This window comes from Thermobia domestica, chromosome 17 (assembly GCF_964235325.1).
Source record: "Thermobia domestica chromosome 17, izTheDome1.hap1.1, whole genome shotgun sequence".
In the NCBI taxonomy this organism is placed as follows: domain Eukaryota; kingdom Metazoa; phylum Arthropoda; class Insecta; order Zygentoma; family Lepismatidae; genus Thermobia; species Thermobia domestica.
In genome coordinates this window covers 126,044,396-126,069,379 of record NC_137470.1, presented here as the reverse complement: position 1 = coordinate 126,069,379, position 24,984 = coordinate 126,044,396, and the positions used below count along the sequence as shown (strand labels likewise).

The window sequence follows — 24,984 nt, the reverse complement described above, 5'->3', positions numbered from 1 at the left end:
CTGAGCAGCCTCAGGATCGGAAGATAACATCCATTCGCCTAACTAACCCTTCCCTTTACTGTGTTGTGGCGTTCAGTACACCTCACCATCTTCTCCATCTCATCACCCATCCTAATGATTATGGCTAAAGGCCATAATATCTGCTGCTATGGTACTTGAATGTTATATAATTTAAGATCAATAAAGTTTATATAAATTATTAAATCACTTAGACCATCTCTGTTGCCTCCTTTCCATATTAATATTCCTTCTCTTTCCGAGGAAAGGGCGTAACCTTTGTAAGGGGCTAGCATACCTTCATCATGCCAGCATTGTAAAAAAAATAAAAAATGCTTTCATTGCTGTTGTATCATTTTAATAGATAGAGTATTACGTGTTATTACGTGTTAACACGTAATATTACTTGTTATTAGGTATTATAATTATAATATTATATTACGTATTATTACGAACATCTCATTATTGTGATAGAATCCTTTTAATTATAACCTATTTTGCTTGAAAGTATGTGCGTCAATAACTCTGCAGCAAATCAGTGATTTAGTTTCACGTGGTTCTGTTTACAGTCGTTTAGAAGTAAGATAGAACAGATAATAGTTATTCGTGAATAAATGATGTCAGAAACTTGATCTCCTACTATAATTGTAAAGGCTTTGAACTACTACTACTACTACTACTACTACTACTACTACTACTACTACTACTACTACTACTACTAATAATAATAATAATAATAATAATAATAATAATAATAATAATAATAATAATAATAATAATAATAGATTTCCCTCATTTACCGAGTTGTTAGGAGATTCACGTCAGACATGCTTGTTTCCTGGGAACTTGTTAGGAAACCTATAGATGAAAATCTTTACATAACCTATAGGGTTTTTAAAATCTTGCTGTACATCTCTAAACGTGAAAGTACTAATTCTCCTACTTCCCAGCGTTTTCCGAACACCAAATCTGATTAAACAATTCTGATAGTTTTTTTTTTTTTTTTTTTTTTTTTTTACATAATGATAGCTCTTAGTTTCGTATTGTAAAAGATTTGTTTTTAATTCAGTAATAAACGGGGCGTACGAAGTGGAAGTTTTCTATATTATCAACATTATTAGAAATATTAAGTCTCCTCCTTTTAAACTGCCAGACTTAACGGCACAATATTTTATATCTGATGACATTCTATATCACAGAATACTAATCTGTCATTAATTAGCATGAATTCAATATGGATGAAGGTAATCGCAGGGGGTGCAAAATATTAATCACAAGAAAAGAGGTCAATTGCTATTTTACTATTGAAATGAAATATCTCAGTTCAACATCTGACTATTAGGCTAAGGGAGACGATGATTGAGGCAAGTGAATGATGATAGAAGAATTGATGGAATGAAAAAAGTGTTATAAAACTGGAGTACCCCAAGAAAACTCACGGCTTCGATGCTGTCCGCCTCAGACTTACTTGGGCAGGAATCGACTAGGATCCTCACGCACCAGAGGTAAGCGCTCTACCACTTTTTTAAACTTAACTGATTCACCGATGGTGTCTCACTATTCAGTAACTTATATCTATTTTCTACTCGGTTATACTCGTTTTACAGTTATTTGCAGTAACCTTGAAGGACAGGGACACGAACAGAGACATGTCGCGGACATTTAAAATTCCAAAGGCTTTCTCACCGGAAATCGAACCCGGACCCCGTACACCAAAGTCGCTAACCACTAGACCAGCTGGAAGAACCCACTGAGCCATCGTTCCCCCTACTTTACTATTGTGTTGAAATGTATCTTAATGATAAGCTAAACTCAAAGACACAAATGACTTCATGTTTAACCTTTAAACTGTCCATTTAAATTCTTAGAAGAAAAGCGGAACCGATTAGCCATTTTAGGTAAATTTATAAGATACGACAAATAGTTTTGTATCTTGGGTTCTGATTAACCAAACTACACGAAACAAAAATCATTCTATCCTATATTGATATTACTTATTTCTTGTAATAACTATATTTAATACGACACAACAGGATCGCAAGGATTGACAGTAGTACAAGATTAAGACAAATATTTATGCATCACCGTATGATCGGTGGACGGTTTAGGACTTTTCCGTAATGGATAATACGGTGACCCATTGTTATTTTAAACATTAAACCAATACCTATGTATTAAAACCTAGCAATAAATGAATAAGAGAAATCAAGAAGTAGATACTACAACACTATTATTTTAAATCTTTTCATAAAATATAGGGTATTCGGAAATCCACAAAGAAAATTCCGGAAATAAAACATGAAAAATTTATATACCAACACGGGTGCACAAACGCGTCATTTTGAACCTATATCCTATTTAAAATTAGTCGGAACGATTAAACAAAGGACTATAACTTGATTGATTGATTTAGAATTGAATGTTGCGTTCAGCACCGAAGCTATAAGAGACGTGGACCAAGGTGGGATCCAAACCACACGAGTTCCCAATTAGAATCAAACTCGGGTCGCTTACTCCAAAGACGCGTACCCTAACATACAGCCACGAGGGAACTCAGCTACTATATAACTTGAGAACGAAGTAACGAACTAAGGTCTTGTAAAGGGACATAGCAATTATTTCAACCCTAGATTCCATTAGTGCACCAGCGTATGTGGAACGTAGGCGGTGACAGGGTTAGCATAGAAGCATAGAGGAAATGATGCCTTCTCGAAACGAAAAATGGAAGATCACGAGCCGAAAGGCCATATCCACTGGAACATTAGTGGAAACTAGTCACAACATAACTACTATATCCTATCTTCATGCTACATTTCATTCTGGAAATATGGCCCTTCTTATACCAGGGGCCACCATTCGAACCCCGGCCAAGTAAGTTTGTGGTGGACAATATCGTGTCCGTGAGTTCTCTCGGGGTACTTCCGTTTCCTCCCACTTTATGATTCCACCAATTCTTCCACCATCATTCACTTGCCTTAATCATCGTCTCACTGAGCCTGAAGGGCATCATCGTAGGGCATAAACGAATATTTCATTTCGTTTTCCTTCTTATACCGTTTTGACCATATTCGGCTGACACAATACCCAAATGACGCAGTTGTGCACCCATATTGGTCTTTCCTTTTTCATATTTTCGTATGAGGATTCATTTGCCAAAGTTTCAAGGAATGTTTCTGAACACCCTTTAGGTTATCAAGAATACCACTGGTATATTAGTACAATAAATAACAAACGTAAATTTTGAACTTACTATTTTACATTACAAAATATCTTACAGTTTCTCTGTGGTAAATTTGTCTACGATTAAACCTGTGGTCAACGGTGTAACAGTCTAATCACTTATCTCAGTTGGGAACACGTTTTCGTTTAGTAGAAGTAACACTAAAGTTGAAGATTGCCTACGAGAGGAGAGGAGACGAGACAGAACTTTTGTAATCAAAATAAATACAGTTTCAGAGACTAGATATTACATTTACAGCACCTTTCTGAGACAAGGCAACTTTAGCTCTTGTTTTGTGTCCAACTCTACTCTTTTGAACAATATTGTATTAACAATATGAAAGTATACCCACATAACCAGAAGTGATATTGTGCATAACCTATAAAGGCTATAAACTTTACTGCGTGTGCTCAATAGTATTTCATATACGCTAAATGAATATCTGTAATCTTAAGACTGTTGTAAAATTAAATTTCAATAGATAAAACTAACAGAGCACAACTTAAAATAGACAGAAAAGGTTCTTACAGACACAGTGGAAAACCAGAATAATCGAAAATAAATTATTTCTAAAATTACAAAGAAAGACTGGTTTATTCTTACTCGAACTACTTACTAGAAGGCAAAATCGGTATTAAACCATAATGTTCCATTACACACTTACACATACAGTTATTTTTAACATTGTCATCTGCATCTTCTGTAATTATCTCTATATCTTTTCACTATAAATAAAGTAAGTAGAAAATTTGGAAGATACCTTAAATATTATCATCTAGATTCAGAACCAAAAACCTGTTCGACAGGTAACCTTAATACAGGTTTAATTAGATGGAATTAAATTTCGCGGACCTTGATACTTTCCTATTCAACATAGATTTTCGCTTCAGCAACAGATTTTACTGCATAAACACTACAAGAGAGTTCAAATTTTTATAAAGCCTAATCCGTAGTGGTACTCGTAAAACAACATATATAAAAGCTAGAAATTTTGGTACTATATATTGCGTTTTATTTGTCTCTACCTATCGAGCCCATTCCTATACTTAAAGATTCCGTGACTAAGCTATCGGGAAAACACCACGAATATATAACCCTTTGACCCTGTTGATTGAACCTACCACGCTACCCTTATAGCTCTCCCTTGCAATCTGCACGCAAACCCGGAGTGATGTTATCGAAGAACCCCGTGAGATAGGGAACGTGGTGATCGCTGATACGAGGCAGGTACAGTAGAAAAACTAGAAAACCAGAGCTCTCAAAATGCAAACAACCCTTTCCTTTGTCATAGCAATCGATTGCAAACGTAATATTCCTAGTTTTATTCCCCCTTTCTTTATCAAGTTATCAACGAAGCCAAACAGGTTTGTCTGTCCTTTTTTTTTCTTTTCGTGTGCCTAAACAACAGTGACCAAGTCTCAGCGTTGGAGGACAACGGGTGGTCAGGCAAAATGCGCATTTATGACTACTTTCATACATATTTTATTTTCTTTTTCGTGCACAGTTGTTCCACCTCTCTTCATAAACCGGTACAACTTGTTCATATCTATACATCCAATAATAAATATCCATTTTACTGCAATTTTACCTGGAGTCGTGGTCTCTTGTCCTCAATGACGTGAAATAATCTCAACTTACGGTCACTTGAATGGACGATCACAATTTGTGTTTTAATCTAAGTTTGATGAAACAAAATTCTGCTTCAGAGATGCAGGTGCACTCATGATTCATATTCTAGATGTTTCAAAGTTTACCTTAAATACATTGGTTTGCTTAATATTTTTCTTGGCTGTCTGATTGGTTTGCTTAATATTTTTCTTGGATCCATAGAACTTGTACGTACACTAAAAGTTAGGTCCTTAAGCAAAGGTTTTTTACTGTTATGTCATTTGAAAGTATCTTCGAACAAATTGGAAGTTTTATTTTAGAAAATTAACAGCCTTTAGAAATCTAAATAGTTATATATTAGCTACTCTCATGGAACCCTTGAAGCCCATGCAACTATATATAAAATTACCTTGGTTTAAATGCAATATCTTCTAAATTTCTCTTTGAAAGCCTATGTTATTTGTCCCATTAAGAAGTAGATACATCTTCCTTACTATTATTATAGTATTCAGTTGAAAGAAACATGTATGTGTCAATATGGTAGGGGGTATGGCGTCTTCTTTTATTGGAAAATAAACAAATAAAATCTGTACCCCAAATAGGTTTCATTTCTGAGTGCTAGATGTAAGATTCCCAGAGAGAACACTTTGTTCCCTTCAACGTAGTCCATCTATCAGAACTATCCCTACTTTCACGGGAGGAGGAGGAGAGAGAGCAACTCTCATTTTTCCTAAAGAAAAAGCATAAATTTCCAATTTCCGACGCTCCTTTAGGCTATGCTGCTTTAATGAACATAATTTATATATTTTGTAAATCTTTCATATGTTCTGCATACTTTGATTTCTGCTTCATGTCTCTAGACCAATTATGGTATGAGGTACTAGTGTTTGAAAATAAGTATTAACAATGTTCCATTTTGTTCGAAAAGTTGCTTGGACTTCAACAGGTTACATGGCGGGATGAGCTTTGACTTCTACAGATTAATGTTCCTACACTAAGTTCAATAGTGTTGCTGAAAGATATAAACATGCTAAATTTTATATACTAGAATTACTTTTTAAATTTCTAATTGGCGATTTAAAAAATTATGCATACATGAATTAAGTGTATAAAACCGATTTTTATCATTCTGTTCTCTATTTTCCTTTGCCCTGGACTAACCCATGTAACGTCCACACAATTTTTGATTGTATATGCTAATTTTTTAAGAATAGATTTGTTTGCTTCAACATCTACCATTGATTGCTACTTTGTTAACAAGATTATTTGGCACGATAGTAATTAAAATACATATAATTCTTCCTTTTTCTTCTCCTCAGGCTAGGAATCTTTGAGTTGGTTTAACGCAGCCTTCCACTCTTCCCTATCCTGAGCTAGACTTTTCATTCCTATGTACATTTTCTTCCCTTCATCTTGTGTTATTTGGTCCCTATATTTCAATCGGTTTTACAAACCTTTCCACTCTTCCTTATCCTGAGCCAGACTTTTCATTCCCATACACTTTTATTTCCTTCATCTTGTATTATTTGGTCCCTATATTTCAATCGGATTTACATACATTTCCACTCTTCCCTATTTTGTATTTTCCATGTATTTTCCATGTAGTTTTTCTTCCCTTTATCTTCTATTCTATGATACGTAAATTTCAATCGTGGCCTCCCCTATGTTCTCACATTTTCTCCGTGGCTAATAGCGTGGTTTCTGCATGTCTTTTATTGTGTCCAATCATCTTATCCTTTCTTTTACAAATAGTCTTCAGAAACACTCCTTTTTCTCGTATCGCTTCCATTTCTTTCTTTTGATATCTTATTCAGGAAGAAAATCAGAAAAAAAACTTCCTGCTAACACTTATAAAAACTTTAAGTTTAAAATTTGGTCAGGATACTTTGAACGCTATGGCCTCTAGACGAGTGTATAGAGTGAGAAAAATCCGTTACCCGGATAGTGGTACATTGTACAAATATACGAAATACATATGTTTACCAGGGAAATTTGTACGGAGCACACGTTATCCATATGATACATATGTACTGCAATTTACACGTTTCTGCTTATATGTTACATCATGCTGCTGCAGTATGTCTAACATAGAACAGTTTTCTGTATATTACATACGCCAGCTATATGTTATACACGTTCATGTGCATGTGAGATCCTTACCATCTATATAGATTTCTTTCTTACGTAAGCAAAGTACTTACTTATTCAGAATAATTATACGGGAAGTACGTATAAAACATACGTTTTCAGTTATATGTTTGCTGTAGAATGTTACATGTTAAGTCCGAAAACTACAGACTTTATGCATGTAATCCACGTTTTTAAATAAGCCCCATACGTTTTTTCTTAGTATATACCTTCGAACGAGCAGACATACAGACGGACATATACAGGCTGTTTCAAAACAACATCGACAACGTTTGGAAGGTGATTCCTCTCGCCAAATTAAAACAAAAAGTATAGACCAACCTGGGTGCACAAATGTTTCCTTTCGGAGTTATAAGCTGCCGAAAACATGAAGAAATAAAATTTAAAGGGCCATAGCTCCAATACTATGGGACCTACCGTAGTCAGGTCAAGACTTTACTTAGGAACTAATTTGTGCCCTATTCAAATATCCAAGTTTCACAATCCTGCGGCACTTCCGCAACAATTTTTATGGAGATAGTTGGTGAGTACTTCCAATTATATGCCCGTAGCCAAACTCCCTCTATAAAAATCATTCCGTGAGTACCTTAGGGTTCAGAAACATGCATTTTCGGATAGGACACATATTAGTTCCTAAGTGAAGTCATGATCCGACTCCGTAGGCCCCATAGTTTTGGAGCTATGGACCTTTAAAATCAGTTTTTTTTTGTGTGTGGTTTCGGCAGCCTATAACTCCGGAAGGAAGCATTTATGCACCCAGATTTTTCTATACTTTTTGCCTTATCTTGGTGTCAGGAATCATCTCTCAAATACTGTCGGTGTTAATTTGAAACACTCTGCATATACAAATTGAGTATGTAGGTACCTGAAACGTTTAAGTCCGTTGAAATCTAGAAATTGAATATTTTTCACAATGAACATACCTCCTTCTTTTGTCATAACTCGAAAGTAAGAAGGAAATTAGATATGTATTCCATGCATTTGTATTTTTATTAGAAGAACAAGATTCTGAAGTCATTTAATAATTAAGAATAAAAAAAATAAAGTAAAAGCTCTAACAAAAGTAGAACAATCCGAACAGAAAAAAAAATTACAAACTAGGCAACGGTTGTTGGAAACCCGTAAACGACGAAAGCAAAAGAAGAAAAGAAAAGAAGAAAAAAACGAAAGAAAATTGTCGACTCGCATCAATAACAATTTAAGCGCTCCATTTCAGGTAGCAGTTTCGAAGGGACCTAATAGCCCAAACTACTCTCAATCGAATGGAACCCGTGTTTTAGAAGTCTGTTATGTATTCAGCTCTAGACCGGCCAATGCATCACGCTGGGATGCCCAAAGCCTGGAACTACCAACGGGAAATCGATCTGTAGTAACGCTCACTTTCCACCAACGAAGAAACTGGAGCTGTTTGTTTCAAATACATTAAGCTTGCCTCCAAACATACCTACTATTATGTTAATAAAATAAAAAAGAATGATCTGAGAAAAGAATGTTTATTAAATGAAACGTAGAAAGAAAACCTTTAAGCTATTCATTGGATTATTATAATAACCACAGGCATATTATATATCTTATACCAGTGGCGTAACTAGTTTTACAGCACCCTGGATCGATCGATTATCGATTTACTGATATCCGCTTCCTGCCCCACGCATTTCAACTGCTGCTTTATATATATAACTTAAAAGGAACTTTGCTAACAGTATACAAAGTTACTTTTATTAAGAAACCTAAAGCTTTTATCTATCTTTATAAGTGTCAACAAGGTTTAAAACAGGCCCAACTTTCGTTTTATTCCTGGGTGGAGGTGGAACTCAGGAGTAGGCACCGGTGCGCTGATTGCAATAACTCATTATGCGAAACTTCCACTAGGCAGCTAGATAGACAAACATTGCAGTGACGATTTTCCAGTGACGATCCCAGTGGGGATCCAGAAAGGGGGCACGGGACCCGCGTGCCCCTCCATAAGAAGAAAAATATATAAATTAGTCCCTAATGAAGCGCTTGTTCAAAGGCTGTGGAAAAAAAAGTTTTAAAATTTCTCTCAAAAGGCAGATTCTGAGTGCGTTCTCCTGTCATTGCAGATAATGTATGCGTTTCCAGTGCATGGTAATCCTGAATTCTCTCATGTTGAACAACATGGCTTCCCTCAATGACGCCTCCAGAAGGGCGGAGATAAATACGTATTATGAAGCACTGTGGTCCACATTTTTAGTTAGCGAACCGTCCTCGGTCGACTGGATCCGTCCCCGGTCGACTGTTGCCAATTAACTGCTAATAGTCATAGCGTATATTTTGAAATGTTTTCAAACTTTCTTCGCATAAGGAACAGTTTTCCCTACTCTCTTTTTTTTTCCTTTGCGCCCTTTTACTGTGCGCCCTGGTGCAACTGCTCCACTCGCTCCATTGTAGTTACGCCACTGTCTTATACGATCAGTAAAACTCATACGATTCTGTTCAAACTTAGCATGCTGATACAATGTAATTACTTTTGTAAGCGTATAAATTATTGTGGGGAGGTAATTGATTCTCGAATTATGAACCATCTTTGGATTTGGATGTAGGCAAATTTTTGTAACAAAAAATCTCCACCCCATCAGCAACACTCAGGCGATCTACACCAAATTTGGCATGATGATTCACTTTTTCAAAATTAGTGAGTATACACTGACAAAAATCCGTTACACGGACAGCGGTATATTATGTAAATATACGGAATCCATAAGTTTATTCTGGAAATCTGTACGGAGCATACGTTATCAATATGCTACATACGTACTGTCTTTTTCTCGCTTAGATATTAAATCATTCTCATGCATGGTGTCTGACATCTAATAGTCTTCTGTATATTATATACGTATACGTATGTTACATACGTCAGCTATATGTTATATACGTCCATTTGTATGTGAGATCCTAACCGTCTATATACAGTTCTTTCTTTCATACGGGAAGTATGCATAGATGGAACACTTATATGTAAAATATTATAAAACATACTTTCCAGTTTTTAAGTTTGCAGGATGTTACCTATGGTCGTACGTTAAATCCAAAAACTACAGAATTTACTCATGTAACTTATGTTTTTAAGTACGCTGCACATGTTTTCTTTCTATGTGTATGTAACATTGTGTGAAAGCCTTTGGCTTCCAAGTTATATGCAATCAAAATTAGGGTTCGGACAGAAAAATCTTTATTTGTTATTTAATACAAAAATACGTGGAACAAATTAGTTATTGAACGTTCTTTTGAGGACTACGAAAGTAAATGTTTAGACTAGACATCTAATTAGCTGTGTTGTAAATGGAGTATGTATTTATAATAAATACTTGTTAGACAAAATCAATGGACGACTTTTTTTGAAATAATGAACTTGTTTTCTAACTATATCAAGCATTTGGTTTCTTGATGTTGTAAACAAGTAGTCATTTATATTATAGAAACCTTTAACGGTACTCATATGCATTTGTGAATTAAGACATAGTTACTCAATTCTTGAATAGGAGTGTGAGTGAAAGAGTGCTCACTTCTATTGCGAGGAGTACCTGGTTCGATCCCAGACAATGTAAGTTTGTCGACCAGACCTATCGGTCGGATTAGAGTTTAGCGTCTGTTTCAGCAGCGAGGCTATAGGTGACATGGACTTACAGTTTAATGTGGGATCCCAACCACATGTTCTCCCACCGGGAATCAAAATCGAGTCCCTAACGCCAAATATGCCTTTGCTAACCATATAACCACGAGGGAGCATATACAGCATGTGAGTTTGTGATGGAAGATATAGAGTCCATGATTTTTTAAGGATTCTATCGTTTACTCCCACAGTCTCATTCCACCATTTCTTCCTTTCATTTATAATCCGTCTCAGCTAGCATAAATGACACAATCCTTGACAGTTAAATTCAAAATCTCATTTCGGTTTCTAAATTCATATTTTCTTTATCCCCTCATTCCAGTTCCATATTTTTTGACATAACTGTTAAGACACGTAGAGGAAAGTAACTGCATAACTTAATGTCCTCCTTTTCTGGCTCCGTCTAAAGGTTAATTCACACATAGTGTGCCGTTGCCATGCCGTGCCCCGACGGACCGCTTTGAAGAGAAACAAGCAAAATCGTGGCTTGTTGGCCGTGATCCTTCGACTTTCTTCGGAGCACACGAAACTACACAAAGTTTTTCCTTGCAATCCATCTTGAGAAATGGTGTAGAAAGAGGCATGGCAGGGGAACGGCACACTATCTGTGAATCAACCTTAACTGTGTTAGGAACATGGGTTAGAACGTACCTTCAGATAGAATACTCGGACAATCCTGATTAGTATAAAAAGAGAAACGTGTCAGTCTAAACCCTACGTCGTCACGCTAATTCCTACGCAAATAGATGCCGCTCATTGCGTTACCTGCCTGCCTGACGCTAAGAGATTGTCCCTAACGTTACGCAATTTGCTGTTTTAAAAGTACTGTGACGTTTTAATTGCAACTTTAACTATATTGTTTCAATTTAATTATTCCAGAAAGAAGAGTAATGATACCAAACATGAATATGTTTTGCTATTTATTATTATGACAAGGTCTATAATCATATTTAGATTTGACCATTATTATTTGTGTAATCTCATATTGTTTTGTAACAACACTAAAAAGTACATGTAAACAATTAGAATGTCTAATTAATCACGACTTTCAACTATCGTGTGGAGCGGGTCGAATATTCGGGAACAACAAACAATGTTTCTAATGAAACGAATGAGAAAAGCAAGCATTCAATAATGCTAGTGGTTAGCTCAAGATCAATGAATTCGTAAAAAAGTTTCTAAATATTAGATCAATTACAATAAAAATCAACAGATATTTAATTAATACACAAATTAATTTCTGTTACACGAAGAAGTGCATTTCTAAGTAGCCGTATTACAGAAATAATCGCGATCAGAACCTTAAACTTTCTATCTCTTTCACCAAGAAAATCAAAGGATTTGTCCATATACGAGGCGCATTCAGAAACTAAGTTCCGAAAATTCGCTAAGATAACTCGAGTGGTCACAGCAGGACGCGCTCGCTCAGTAATGGAGGAAGTAGGAAAAGAAGGAAGCGGCTCCGAACCTTTGTTAGGTACAATCTCAGCACTTGCCTCTTGTGAACTAGTAAAACCCAGGAAAAACGTCACTTTGGATGGTTGGCCTGAAAAAGCTGATACAACTTTCCGACGGAGTGTCCCCACCAGGAATCGAACCCGGAACCACTCACAACAAAGAAGAAAGCGTTATCGAGTAAGCTACGCAGTACCACAAGGGTTGTTGCCGAAAGTAGCTTTGTGCTAATGGAGCTTGATATACTAAGGGAAATTCAAAGCGCTGGTAACAGCATATGCGAGTAAAGAAGAGTAGTTCTTCTTTTATATTTTACTTTTTATAATAGTCGTCTCTATTTCGTACAGCAGTCATTTTCAACTGACAGATGTATGACGTACAGATGTATGAAGAACACACAGCCATAACCTGGTACGAGCGCGGTTGTGAAGGGTCAGTGGTATAGAACTGTGACACGATAAATTTGGCTGCGCACATATAATCTCCTGCCAAGTGCAGAGTACACGCGGTAATCAGGTTTCTCCACCGTAGAAGCTGTCAGCGTCAGAGAGTTGTGTGAAGTGTATGAACCGGATGTTATGAGTGAAGGTACGGTCCGAAGATGGAGCTGATAATTTAAAGCAGGCCGCACCAATGTGCAGGATGAACACCGTAGTGGCTGGCCACGGATGCTTGATATATTCACGAACATCTTCCATACAGCCTCGAGCTCCCGCCCACCGATTTATACCTGTTCCTACATCTGAGACAATTTCTGCCCGAACAACGATCCGACAGTGCATATGAATTACAGGTTGTTGTAACATCCAGGTTCATAATTGTCATCAGAGTCTCGCTTCGTCTCGGAACATAATCGTCGAACGTTAAGGAAATAAAACTCTGTCAGAGACAAAGTCATCGCTTTTGGGCTATAACCATTTGTATACGTCATTAATATTCCTTCAATATAAAGCACTCTCACTTCCCATAACAGTAAATTCCAACTGGCCGTTGTATGACGTGAAAGTGTGCTTTTGGGATCAGAGAGACACATAATAGAAAAGTTTGAGCAAAATAATTGAATGAAATAGCAGTTGCAGTATACAATTTTTCATCAATCCATGAGTACTGAATCTGGAATCCTATTGTTCCACTCCTTTTTAACCTGTCACAACTGTCTTATCAATCGTTCTACTCTTTTTAACTTTTTAAAAACCATTTTCTTTTGATGATATAAAGTACTGGAGGAGGATATATTTTAAAATGATCGAAAATGACCGATATTAGTGGCGAATCCATAGTTCCCGGGGTGGATCAGACGAATAGTGACACTTCTGATGCAGTTTAAATCTAAATTCAGCCTGGTAACTTCGGGGAGAGGAGGAAGAGGATATAAAAATGATCAAAAATGACCGATATTAGTGTCGAATCCATAGTTTTCGTGGCCGTTGAGATGAACATTGTCACTTCTGATGTTTAAATCGAAATTCCTACCTCATTAGTACTTTATTTCCAAAATGTAACGCATTCTCCCCCTACTAAGAACGGGTATTCTACTGGTTTAATATAAAAATATGTTAACTACTTTAGTACAAAAAAAGTAAACTGATATGTTCTGTCATATATTTCCAAGAACTGAACACTCTTTGAAAATCCAGATAGCAATTGTCCTCTTTGTCCCCCGCTACAGGAGCATGTTTGTGCCTTTGTTAAAAAAAAGAAAACAATGTGTTAGTTAACCGTATATTTTCCTACATATATACTACACAAATAAAATTACAATTTCTTCCAGAAAAACAGGGGACACGGATATTCAGTGGTAGAACGCTTATCTCTGGTGTATGGGATCCTTGTTTCGATCCTCATCCCAGTAAGTTTGTGGTGGACAACATTATATCCGTGGGTTTTCTCGGTGTACTCATGTTTACTCCTACATTCCCATTCCACTGTTTCTTCCATGATTATTCACTTGCTTTAGTCATTCGTCTACCTTAGCTAACGGGCATAATCGTGGGACGTTAAACTGAAAGATTAATTTTATTTTTGTTCCAGGAAACAAAAGCTGCTAATTATTATTGGTAACTAATGACTACCTTTTAACTCCACAAAAGTTCGTTTTTTTCGATTTTCTCAAAAACTACGAATAAAAGACGCAAACTTTCTTGCTTAGACAGATATATGACTTATGTATAAAGAAAAACACAGTTTCTTACAAGGCTGGCTAGAATATTTATTATAAAAAAAAATAAACTAGAAAAGTAACGGTTTCGGAAGTATAGCACTTCCTTCCTCAGACTACACTCTACAACTGTTGTAGAGTGTAGAGTAGAGTTGTAGAGTATAGTCTGAGGAAGGAAGTGCTATACTTCCGAAACCGTTACTTTTCTAGTTTATATTTTATAATAAATATTCTAGCCAGCTTTGTAAGAAAGTTGTGTTTTTCTTTCAAGACGGACACAAGGCCATATTATCATAATAGACTTATGTATATAGACGATATTGCAAACAGAAATTAAAATTTAAGACCCTGAGCAATTAAACCTAAAAATTAGTGCTGCATAAATAACATCAAGCATTTCATTATGAGACTAAGGAAAAAATGAAATCTTTCAGTTTAAAGTCCCACGATTATGCCCTTTAGGCTAACGTAGACGAGGATTAAGGCAAGGAAATAATGATGGAATAATTGGCGGAATTATAATGTGGGAGGAAACGAGAGTACCTCGAGAAAACACAAGAACAAAATGTTGTCGACCACAGACTTACTTGGTCGGGGATCGAAGAGGGACCCTACACACCAAAACATACTCTTAACAGTGACAGATATACGTGGGTCGTTCAATATATAAGTTTCCCTAACCCGTAAAATATTTATTTTTTAAGATATATTTGTAAACTACTTCACTTCTTCATCTGTTTCGACACGTTCACCTTGCAATGCTGACTTTAACACCAGAAAAAGATGGCAATAACACGGCGCTAAATTGAGACTGTATGGAGAGTGCAGCAACCGTTCCCACCCTAATTCTTCAATTTTGTGTCTTGTTTGCATGCTAAGTGGGGGGTGAGCGTTATAGTGAAGAAGGAGAGACCAAGTCGCTGAAGTCGAATTGCGTTTCGGTAAAGAAGAGTTAAGGTTCGACATAAGCGATCTGGTTTCCTGTCAACTACTGATGCAAAAGTGAAGCAGAATGTGAGGAAAGTATAGCCGGAGCCCTGATCTTTTGCAAAGGGTTCTGACAAATTGGTGTAACGGTAAGACAAATGCCTGGATATCAATGGGAATTATGTGAAGAGGTGAGGAAGGACTCAACCTATACATGCATGTATAGTTTACAAATGCATCTTAAAAAGTAAATATTTTACAGTTTAGGGAAACTTATATATTGAACGACCCACGTACTTCTAACAGATGAGGCATGATGGCTCAGAGGTAGAACGCTTACCTCTGGTGCACGGGGTCCCTATTTCGATCCCCGGCCTAGTAAATTTGTGGTAGATAACATCGTGTTGGTACGTTTACTCGGCAAACCCCGACTACTCCTGCATTCCACCAATTCTTCCATTATCATTCACTTGCCGTAATCATCCGACTACCTCAGACTAAAGAGAATATGGAATGTTAAACTGAACGATTTTGTTTAAATACTCCCAACAAGGACACATATTCCATTTGCAATAATTTGTAATAATTATTTCAACTCAATACAGGATGTGAAAACTATAACGAAACTCTTCCACTGGCCTTTCTGAAAGTCCCTAGAGTCTTTCAACTTTTTAAAAATTGCTTGTAAGTTGAAACAATGCGGCAGATGAGGAATGATGCAGAGGGATACTAACGCACTCAGAGTAATTTGGAAATGTTCAAACTTAGGATCTAAATAACTACCTTCAAGGTTTTTCAATCAGAAGAGTTAGTTAAGAATATCCTGTACCCTGCAATCTGTATTGACTTTTTCTGTCATTGTACGAACACACAGAAATACTTTACTCTTTTCTTCTATAAAAAAAGCCTTTCTTACATGCCATGCCTTTCTCAAATCTTTCTATTCCTTTTGGTAAAAGGGTCGAGTCATTCAGTGTAGGCGGAACGGGACGAGGGGGTACCTGGTTCGATAAATGAGTCACATGAACGAAAGCAGGAGAAAAGAAAACCAGGTGCGGTGAGGGGCAGCAATGAAGAGAATCACGAACCCCCGCAAATAGTCACGCGACGCCTACTGTAGCGTAAGTAATGGTGACCCTACGCCACAATCTCTGCATCTTCGCTTGAATGGCGTGTACGTCGAATCTAGAGTTTGCTTTCAAGAAAAACTTTTTTCTTTTAAATAATGAAACTATTATTTTAAAAAAAATACTCTACCAACGAAAGTGTGTTTGGTTCCTTGACTTACAAATATGTGTACAGTCATGTTGAAAAGTATTGAATAAACACTTTATCTAAGAGGTCAGTAGGGAAAATCAAATTTGAAAGACACATTAAATGTTTGAAAATATAACAATTATATATAGGTTGACACGTGTATATTTTCGCGTGGTCCACGGTTCTGCTGTGAATGCACTAAGAATTGATTAAAAGACCGATGATTGGCTAGGTGCAATTTTATATGACCCGATTCTAAAGAGTAACTTTCAACTCCGCTCAATTTATCAACCAATTTGAAAATTATATGCCCAGGAATAGATGGTTTGTCTGATGACGTATGACACAATTCGATACATCTGTCTCCAAGTTAAGTACTATAAACTACTTGGTGATACCACTGCACGAAAGAATATTGGACGACCAGGCAGATTTCAGTTAGGCGATATTTGGTCAGTACCTGAGCTCTCAATGTTGTTATTAACCTATTGAAATTCAAGTCGGTAGCACCTTATCATGTCTTTAACTAATTTCCTAACTCTGAGCTAATGAACTCGAAGATGCATCACGGCAGAAACAAAATTCCATCAGTGGGATGTATTTTGTGCCAACCCAATCCAGCAAGGATTGTTATTACTTATTTCTCTAAGCTCTAACTTTATATTAGCCTCCCATCTTCTACTTTATCATCGTAAGGGTCGTTTTCTATAAATTTTGTAATTAGCTCTTTATACAAACATGTTACTTATAACCTCAGGAAAGGAACATCTCTTGCCAATTTAGGTTTTTCAGTCTATTTATTCACAGTCCGATTATGAGTACAGAGAGCGTCTATTTTCCCGAAATGTATACTGTATATTTCTCCTATGTAACTTATTTGCAAGTCCTTTGCGTCATTTTTGCACCACATACTTTTTCGAAATCTACATGTAGTTCGCGCTACTTAACTCATAAACACGTTTCTTTGTGTCATTTTTGCACCATGCAGTTTTTCGCAATCAACACTATATAACTCTCGTTATGTAACTCATTTATGCGTTTCTTTGTATCATGTTTTGCCCTATAACTTAATACATCTGTTTTTTTGTCCGTTCTTTATGAAATATACATATTTTTCAAAAACTATCACTCTGTACAGTGCAATAACATATCTTTTCGGAACTCCGGTACAGAAAGACATTTGTAGCCTCTCTCTAATTTTACGAAAGGAGGTTTAAGTTTTCAATTTCATATTTTTCCAGGACTTTTAATACATATTTTAATATGATAAATGTTTATTTCTTTCAAATCTTGCACGAGAAGGTTGGTTTAAAGCCTAGAAACAACTTTTTGCGTGCGCTACTCTGTATGTGTATGTGTGTACGAAAGGTATTTTAATTAGTCCTGAATGTAAATTATGAAACATTTAAATTGAAAATAAATATCATCATATCAAAATAATTGTACAATAGGAACTCTTTTTAATCTTTTTAATAATTTAAGTGGAATTTACTTTATAAACATTACTTGTATTTTGACTATGCGGAAGGAGAAAAACTAGTTTCTTATTATTCTGAAATTTTAAAATGTAAATATATCACATTGTTTTTGACGTTCAGAGTCCCTCTATAGCACAGAGGCTGTATGAGACGTAAATCTACAGTTCAAGATGTAATCAAAACCACTACATGCGCATGAATATTTTAGTGCTCTTCCACTAGGGACGAAACCGGGGACTATGTGCACCGCAGGTGTGAGCGCTAGCCAATAGAGCAGCGGGAAGGGCTATATTCAGTAAGAAATAGGGCATAATACGAGCTTAAAGTGGCGAGTGCGGAAGCTTCTTCTTCTGGAAATCCCGGTGCGTTACATTACTTGTACAGTCAGCGACAAAAGCTTTTTCCGTTTGGTAAAATTTATTTTGGGAATAACGGTGGAACGTATACTGTTTCGCCGACTTTCTAGGCTAAAATGTACAGAAAATTAAATTATTTTGTGTACTCAAATTGTCCTTCTATTCTGAAGTTATTGGCGAAACTAATTTTATCAAACGGAAAGAGCTTTACTCGCTGACTATACTATTGACAGCTTCGGCTCTGAATCTGCGGTTTGTCTCTTGTATTTAACGGAAAGGTCATAACCGTGGGCCGTAAAACTCAAAGATTTCGTTTCATTTTTAGCGGAAAAGTTTACATAAAGACAGCAATCGGAAACAAGCGGATTTTACACAAGAGAGAAAAATTCGTCCGTTATTAACTATAAATAAAACGTTAGTTTCATCATTGCGCAACGTTATTATGCAACAAGACTAATTAGTCAATTTCCTTGCATTTACACTGAGAAAAAATGTATGTGGCGTACTTAAAATTGTATGTTACATTTGTAAATCCTGTAGGTTTTGGACTTAACGTACAGCAAACGTATAGCTGAAAAAGCATGTTTTATAATACTTTCTGTATAAGTGTTCCATCTGTACGTAGTTTCCGTATGAAACAATATAGGGCGATCAGAATCTCAAATACAAATGGACGTATATAACATATAGTTGACGAAGTTAACATACATATATCTATGTAATATAAGGAAGACTGTTAGATATCAGACATCCTGCAACGGCATGATGTAACATCTAACAGCAGTGCCTATAATAACGTATGCGTATACTCGCATGCGAATAACGTATGCTCCGTACTGATTTCTGTAGTATGCAAGAGGATTCCGTATATTTGTACAGTATACCGCTGTCCGGAGAAGAGACTTTTCTCAGGTAAAAGTCCAATATTTCCTATCTGAAGATTCATTTTGCTGGACAACCTTCACAAGCAATTGGAATTGGCTTCAATTCTTATATCTTCATATCGTTTCGATCGTTCCTGTGCATTCCGTATCATTCCAACTGATTTACTGAACGATTGTCATCAGTAAAAGTTGCACATGCATACTGAGCAAGCCCAGTTCTACCACCATATCAAGTTTTTTTTTTTTTTCAAAATCGGATGAGTTTCATTGATCGCACTTTACTGAAATTTTTGTCTCACTAAGAAGAAACCTAAATTTAATGGCCAATAACTCGAGAGGCAAAGATCTGCACATAATAATAAACTTATATGGGTTTCGAGGTCTATCACTACACCAAGTTTCAAAATTGAATTTGTTTCTGATTCGTGTTGTAGTAAAATGTCTTTATTTCACTCCAAACTTCAAACCCAAATATGATGACCAGGAACTCGAGAAGTAAATTTATGTACACCAAATTATGTCATGTATGTACTAAGTTTGCCGAGGTCTAGCTGCATACCAGGTTTGGTGAATATTGGATTAGATTCATCGATCACGTTTTAGTGAAATTTCTCGACTTCACAGAGATCAGTCCTAACTTTGATTACCAATAAATCTGGAACCAAAGGTATGCGCATTATAATACTCTTACAAATCTTCAATATATACTAAGCTTATGAAAGTCATCCACAACACCAGGTTTCGTCTAGATTGAGTTAGTTTCAACAATTGAATTTTGATTAAATTTCTTTAGGCTTAAAAAAGTTATAAGCTAATTTTGATAGTATATTACACGGAAACCAAATTGTTACATACCATTATACTTTATTCATTCACTAACCGGGTAAAAGTTTATCGCCATAGCAGATTGATTAGAATCGGATAAGTTGCTTTGAAATAATGTGATATGTAATATATTTGCACTAAACCAATTTACATTTCAATGACCAATAACTCGGGAACTAAATATATTCACAGCATAGCATTTCATATGAGTGCTAATCTCATCAAGGCCTACCACCGTACTTTTTCTTTCTTTCTTTCTTTTTTTCATTGTTTGTCTGGACTAGATGAGTTTAATTGGTTGTATACCATATATAATACCTTTGATTTTTAAAAAAAAGAAGTCTAATGAAGACGGCGTGAGATAGGCTATCCTTCTGTTTTTTAAAAAGAAAAAGTAAATAAAATAAATGACAAAATTAGCGCATTATAAATGCTCACTCCTAATTTATTTGATATTGATCGCCACATGAATTTACGATTCTTCTAGCTTTTAAAGATGATTTTAGATCGTGTCCTTGGTTTGATATTTTCATTGAATTTGTTGTCAGGAATGATCTACAGAACTTCAAATCCTTAGTTTCAATACAGAGGCTTAAGTTATCAGATGTAGTTTGTTATTGGTTGATTTGAATATCTGTGCTTCATGATTGGCTGAACTGTTATTATCTTCTCTATAGAACAAAAGGTGTACTTGAAATCTCCATAGAGACTTGAAATATTCTTTTTCTTTTAGAAAGCTAGTTAGCAACACCAGAAGAAATGGCATTATCAAAAAATTCATAAAATGAATAAGAAGTTTGTCTTCCATTTTAGTCATCAAATTTCAAAAGAGAAGTTTTAGGATTATTTCGAGTTTTCTATTATAAGTTTTCTCTGTCTCTTTTTTTTCTGACAGCGAATACTTTCTTTGCATGGCTTGACCATTTCCTAGAAGAACTCGTTGCAATGTCACTCTAATGTGGAAAGTTCTTCAACAGAAGTCGACATATCGTGACGAAAATAACTGCTGCGACAACGTGATGGAGTTTCTTCGCCAGTCTTTTGTTATGTTCGTAAAAGAAAATTGAGAATAGAACTTTTATTTTGCCGTCACGAGAATCTTTATCAGTACATTGGTAATCACAGTGTTTTCTTTCCTCTCTTTCATAATAAGTAAGTTCAATATGACATCTTCGAAAGTATATTTGAAAGTTCAAGATAGAAGTTCACCTGTTATTTTAGAAATTGGTTCCAGTTAAGTATAGAATTATCAGAGAAAGACGTGATATTTTTAATGGATAATTCCTTTTACGTAGACTTCGCACACGCATGAATTAAACAGTAAAAAATTTTGTGGTATATATTCATGGTATTCTTCCTTATATCTTTTGTATCCTTTCTCGTATCGTATGTATTATTCTTTACTTCCTTCAGATTATTTTAACCTCTATAGCATTTTCCAACCTTCCCTAAGTTATTTGATATGTACCATTCTTTACTTCCTTTGGGGCATTTTAATCTCTAGATGTTTAACCTTTAGATTAAGTATCAGTGCATTAATAACAAAGCAGAATATTTGCAGTACTATTAGCCAAGTAGTGAGCTTGGAGGCATTACTTTCTGAATCACCTTCGTATACGAAACTGCTCTTCATGCTGCCCTTTTTATTCATAAACAAATAGATATTTTCTTAAAAGTTAATTTTCTTGAAAACAATTATTTATTGTACTTTCGAGTATGATCTTTTATATTTTGTTCGTTAATTGTTTAAAGAAAGCATGTTTTTTTTAAGAATATTTATTTATTTTCTTCTTGTATAGGTTTACTTTTTATTCATTACTTGTTAAACAAACAAATAGAGAATTAAATTATAGTTTCATTTCTCAGCTACATGATCGCTATTGAGGTGACAAATAGCGACATGTTAGATATACGAATTATTTGTAGAATAATCGTTCATGAAGACGTCATCAATTTGTTTCTAATCTTCCTCATATTTTTTTTTCCTTTTCGAAACTCTAATATTGACGGAATTAACTCATATAGTGTGAACTGATGAGATCTTGTGTTATGATCATTGATAAGTATGCAGTCATAACTTAACACAAAATAAGGTTCAGAGAAGTGAGTAAAAATGACTGAAAATTTTACCCAAGCAAACACACAAATAGGGAAATCCAGTACAAAACATACAGTAAAACTTGTAATGAGTTCCACAATTGCGAGAAAACGTGTCCTTCATTAATTTTTAGTTTTATTCGTTGATAGCGGAGTTCATTCCAAAAGAACTGATACTGTCTTTTTGCCCATAACTATTGCAGCCGTTATTCTAATTTTGAGTTCGTCCAAGTCAGCGGGTAATGGTGAGAGAAACACGTTATTCTAGATATTCTCACATGGGAAAGCTACATAGTATGATATCTGGAGATCTTGGGGACAAAGATGGGCGTACAAACCCAAATTCTTTACACATTTTCCTCTGAGACACTCCTCCTCTTCTTACGTGAACATCGTCTTCAAGTTGTTGACATCAAAATCGAATGTTCTTTGCCGCTGCTGGGCCAATCCAGTAAAGCAGCACGCTCCACTGTAACCATGGAAAGTTCAATAACACAATACACCTCCAATGGAAAGATACATCTTGTAAACGATTGAGATTAGTAGTAATGATATTGGGTACTATTAATGACATCTAGTGGCAGTTACTTAAAGTTCTAGACCGCATCCCTTCAAGTAGTAGAAATTGTATTCATTTGCGGTGCGTGGTTGCATAGCTGTAAGGTACTAACGGGCCATTCTTTTCGAAACGCACAAGTATTCCTGTATATTTAATAAAAAATCAAAACAACTCAGTCTGTCAGTAACGTTTCTTATGGTTCACAGTCAGGTTAATAGTTGTCATTATCTGTGTTACCTTCTACCCGTCGTCAAGAGATGTCGCTAGCGTGCAATTTGAATACAAGTCGTAGGCTTGGGGGCAAGAAGTAGTATAAGTATGTGAAACACCAGTCTGATATATTTCGATAATTCTTCTCTTATGAATACTAACAATTCTTCATAATATCTGACCCGTAACCAGGAAGACCAGGAGGCAGTCAAATCCACAACTCAACACACTCAGGGTGAACTGGACATATCCATGACCTCGTGACCCGGAAACTCGGTGTGATTCAGATACGACCAAACATCGTCATATTCATGGGGAGTATGTCTGAAATTGCTAACACACTGCTTATTCTAAGAAGCATGATTCACACACACTCTCTATCTATCTATCTATCTATCTGTTGTGTCTCTAAATCTATAATTTTCTTTCTCGCTTGTTATCATGATATGTCGTCATGTGTCGCTTGTTGTCTCGTGTGTGTCATCATGTGTCAAGGCATAGCACTGAAAGATAACTACAAGATTTAACAAAGTATAAACGCGGCAGAATTACAGGAAAGATAAGATACATATTTTCTTCTGAGAGATCGTCAAAGTTTAATCCAACAAATCTGTAAAATTTGTCGTTTAGATTGTTAAAGATGCCGCTGAGGCTAAACATGTCACACCAGCAATCAAACAGACGGAAGTTCGAGCTCGAGTAGTGGATACCATTGATAAACTATCCTATAAAATTCTGCAGAAATGCTGCAGAATTGATATTTCGGTTGATTCCAGGTCGCCGGGTCTGCCTGGGTTACCGAAGTTGCTTGTTTGGACCTCCGGGTTGTTACATAACCGACATAAATGTAAAATGTGTAAGCTTCTAACTGTATTCGTTACGCATATTCAGATATTTATGCTGTGGAATGAGGGACTTAACCCTGGTGGAATGAGGCCCCTTAACTTCAGTCAGTTGTTGCTGCCTCTAGTGGCAGTTTCATTAACTAACATTTTAGCTGGGTCTTTGTTTATTTTAGTCTGCATCGCAGAAATATTTGTTGGTCTAAAAAGGCCAAAATTATAATATAACTGATAAAATAAGAAATCTATAAATTGTTAAATCATGTAACAGGTTTGGTATATACATTTTGATATATAATTCGTAAAGATATATAATTCGTAAAGATATATAATTCGTAAAGAGTTAATATTTTATTCCTGGCATATGGAGAGACTTATTGTCTATTGAAAGATGTGTCAAAATTATATTGTTTGTACCAGTTCTTCATTGCATTATATATTATCTTATATATATTTATTCGTGATAATTAGTATGATTCTAAATTCAATATTTCAAGTTTAGTAATTCTTAAAGATGGTTTTTAAATTCTTGAGTAAATTTTTATGTAATTTCATGTTAACATATGCTGCAAACTTGAAAACTCGTTACGTATCTTCGATTAATCGAACTTTAACCTAGCAATTGTGGTGAATGCAGGTTCACAGTATTAAAGAAATGAACATTAAAAATATAGCGAGTACAAACGTTAGAAAGGAAATTATTGTATACACAATTGAAGACTCGCTGTAGAAAACAATGTACGTAAGTGCCAAACACAAACGTTACTGTAACAATAGAGACAAAATATAGTAAATTGTGCCCAAGCGTCAAAAAGATAGAAAATACTATTGCTTAGAAATACAACCTAGCATATAAACAAGTATGAAAAACTAACTAAGGCGCAAACGTATTCAAAAAAAGAAAGAAAAAAGAAAAAAGAAAGAAAGAAAAGAAACAATTTCAAAGTGGCACTTACATTATTTTTACAGCGAGTCTTCAATTGTTGTTGTTCATTTATACTCCTCGGTACAAAATACGAAGAAAAAAATATGTATGTAAATTTAAATGTCAGGGTCACCCGGTCAGACCAGGTCTGAGAAGTAATATGCACATCTGAATGAGCCGGATAAAAGTTGTTATCAAAGTGAACCAAGTCACCCGACTGCCTGTGACCCGTTCAATCGCTGATGTCTACATCCACATGATATACAGTAAATATTTGATCCTAAACATTTCAATGCGTAGATTAGGTTACAACAGTTAATTTATCATACTTATTAGTTTAAATTGTAGGCATCATCATCACTGGTCATCGTCACTATAAAATTTAACCAGACACAGTAATTTGT

General features: G+C 35.6%; 1 protein-coding gene across 1 annotated transcript in view; it reads right to left on the bottom strand.

Moving 5' to 3' along the window:
* Glut1 (Glucose transporter 1) overlaps positions 1-24,984 on the bottom strand; it is a 942,408-nt gene that overhangs the window by 707,016 nt on the left and 210,408 nt on the right. The window lies entirely within an intron of this gene.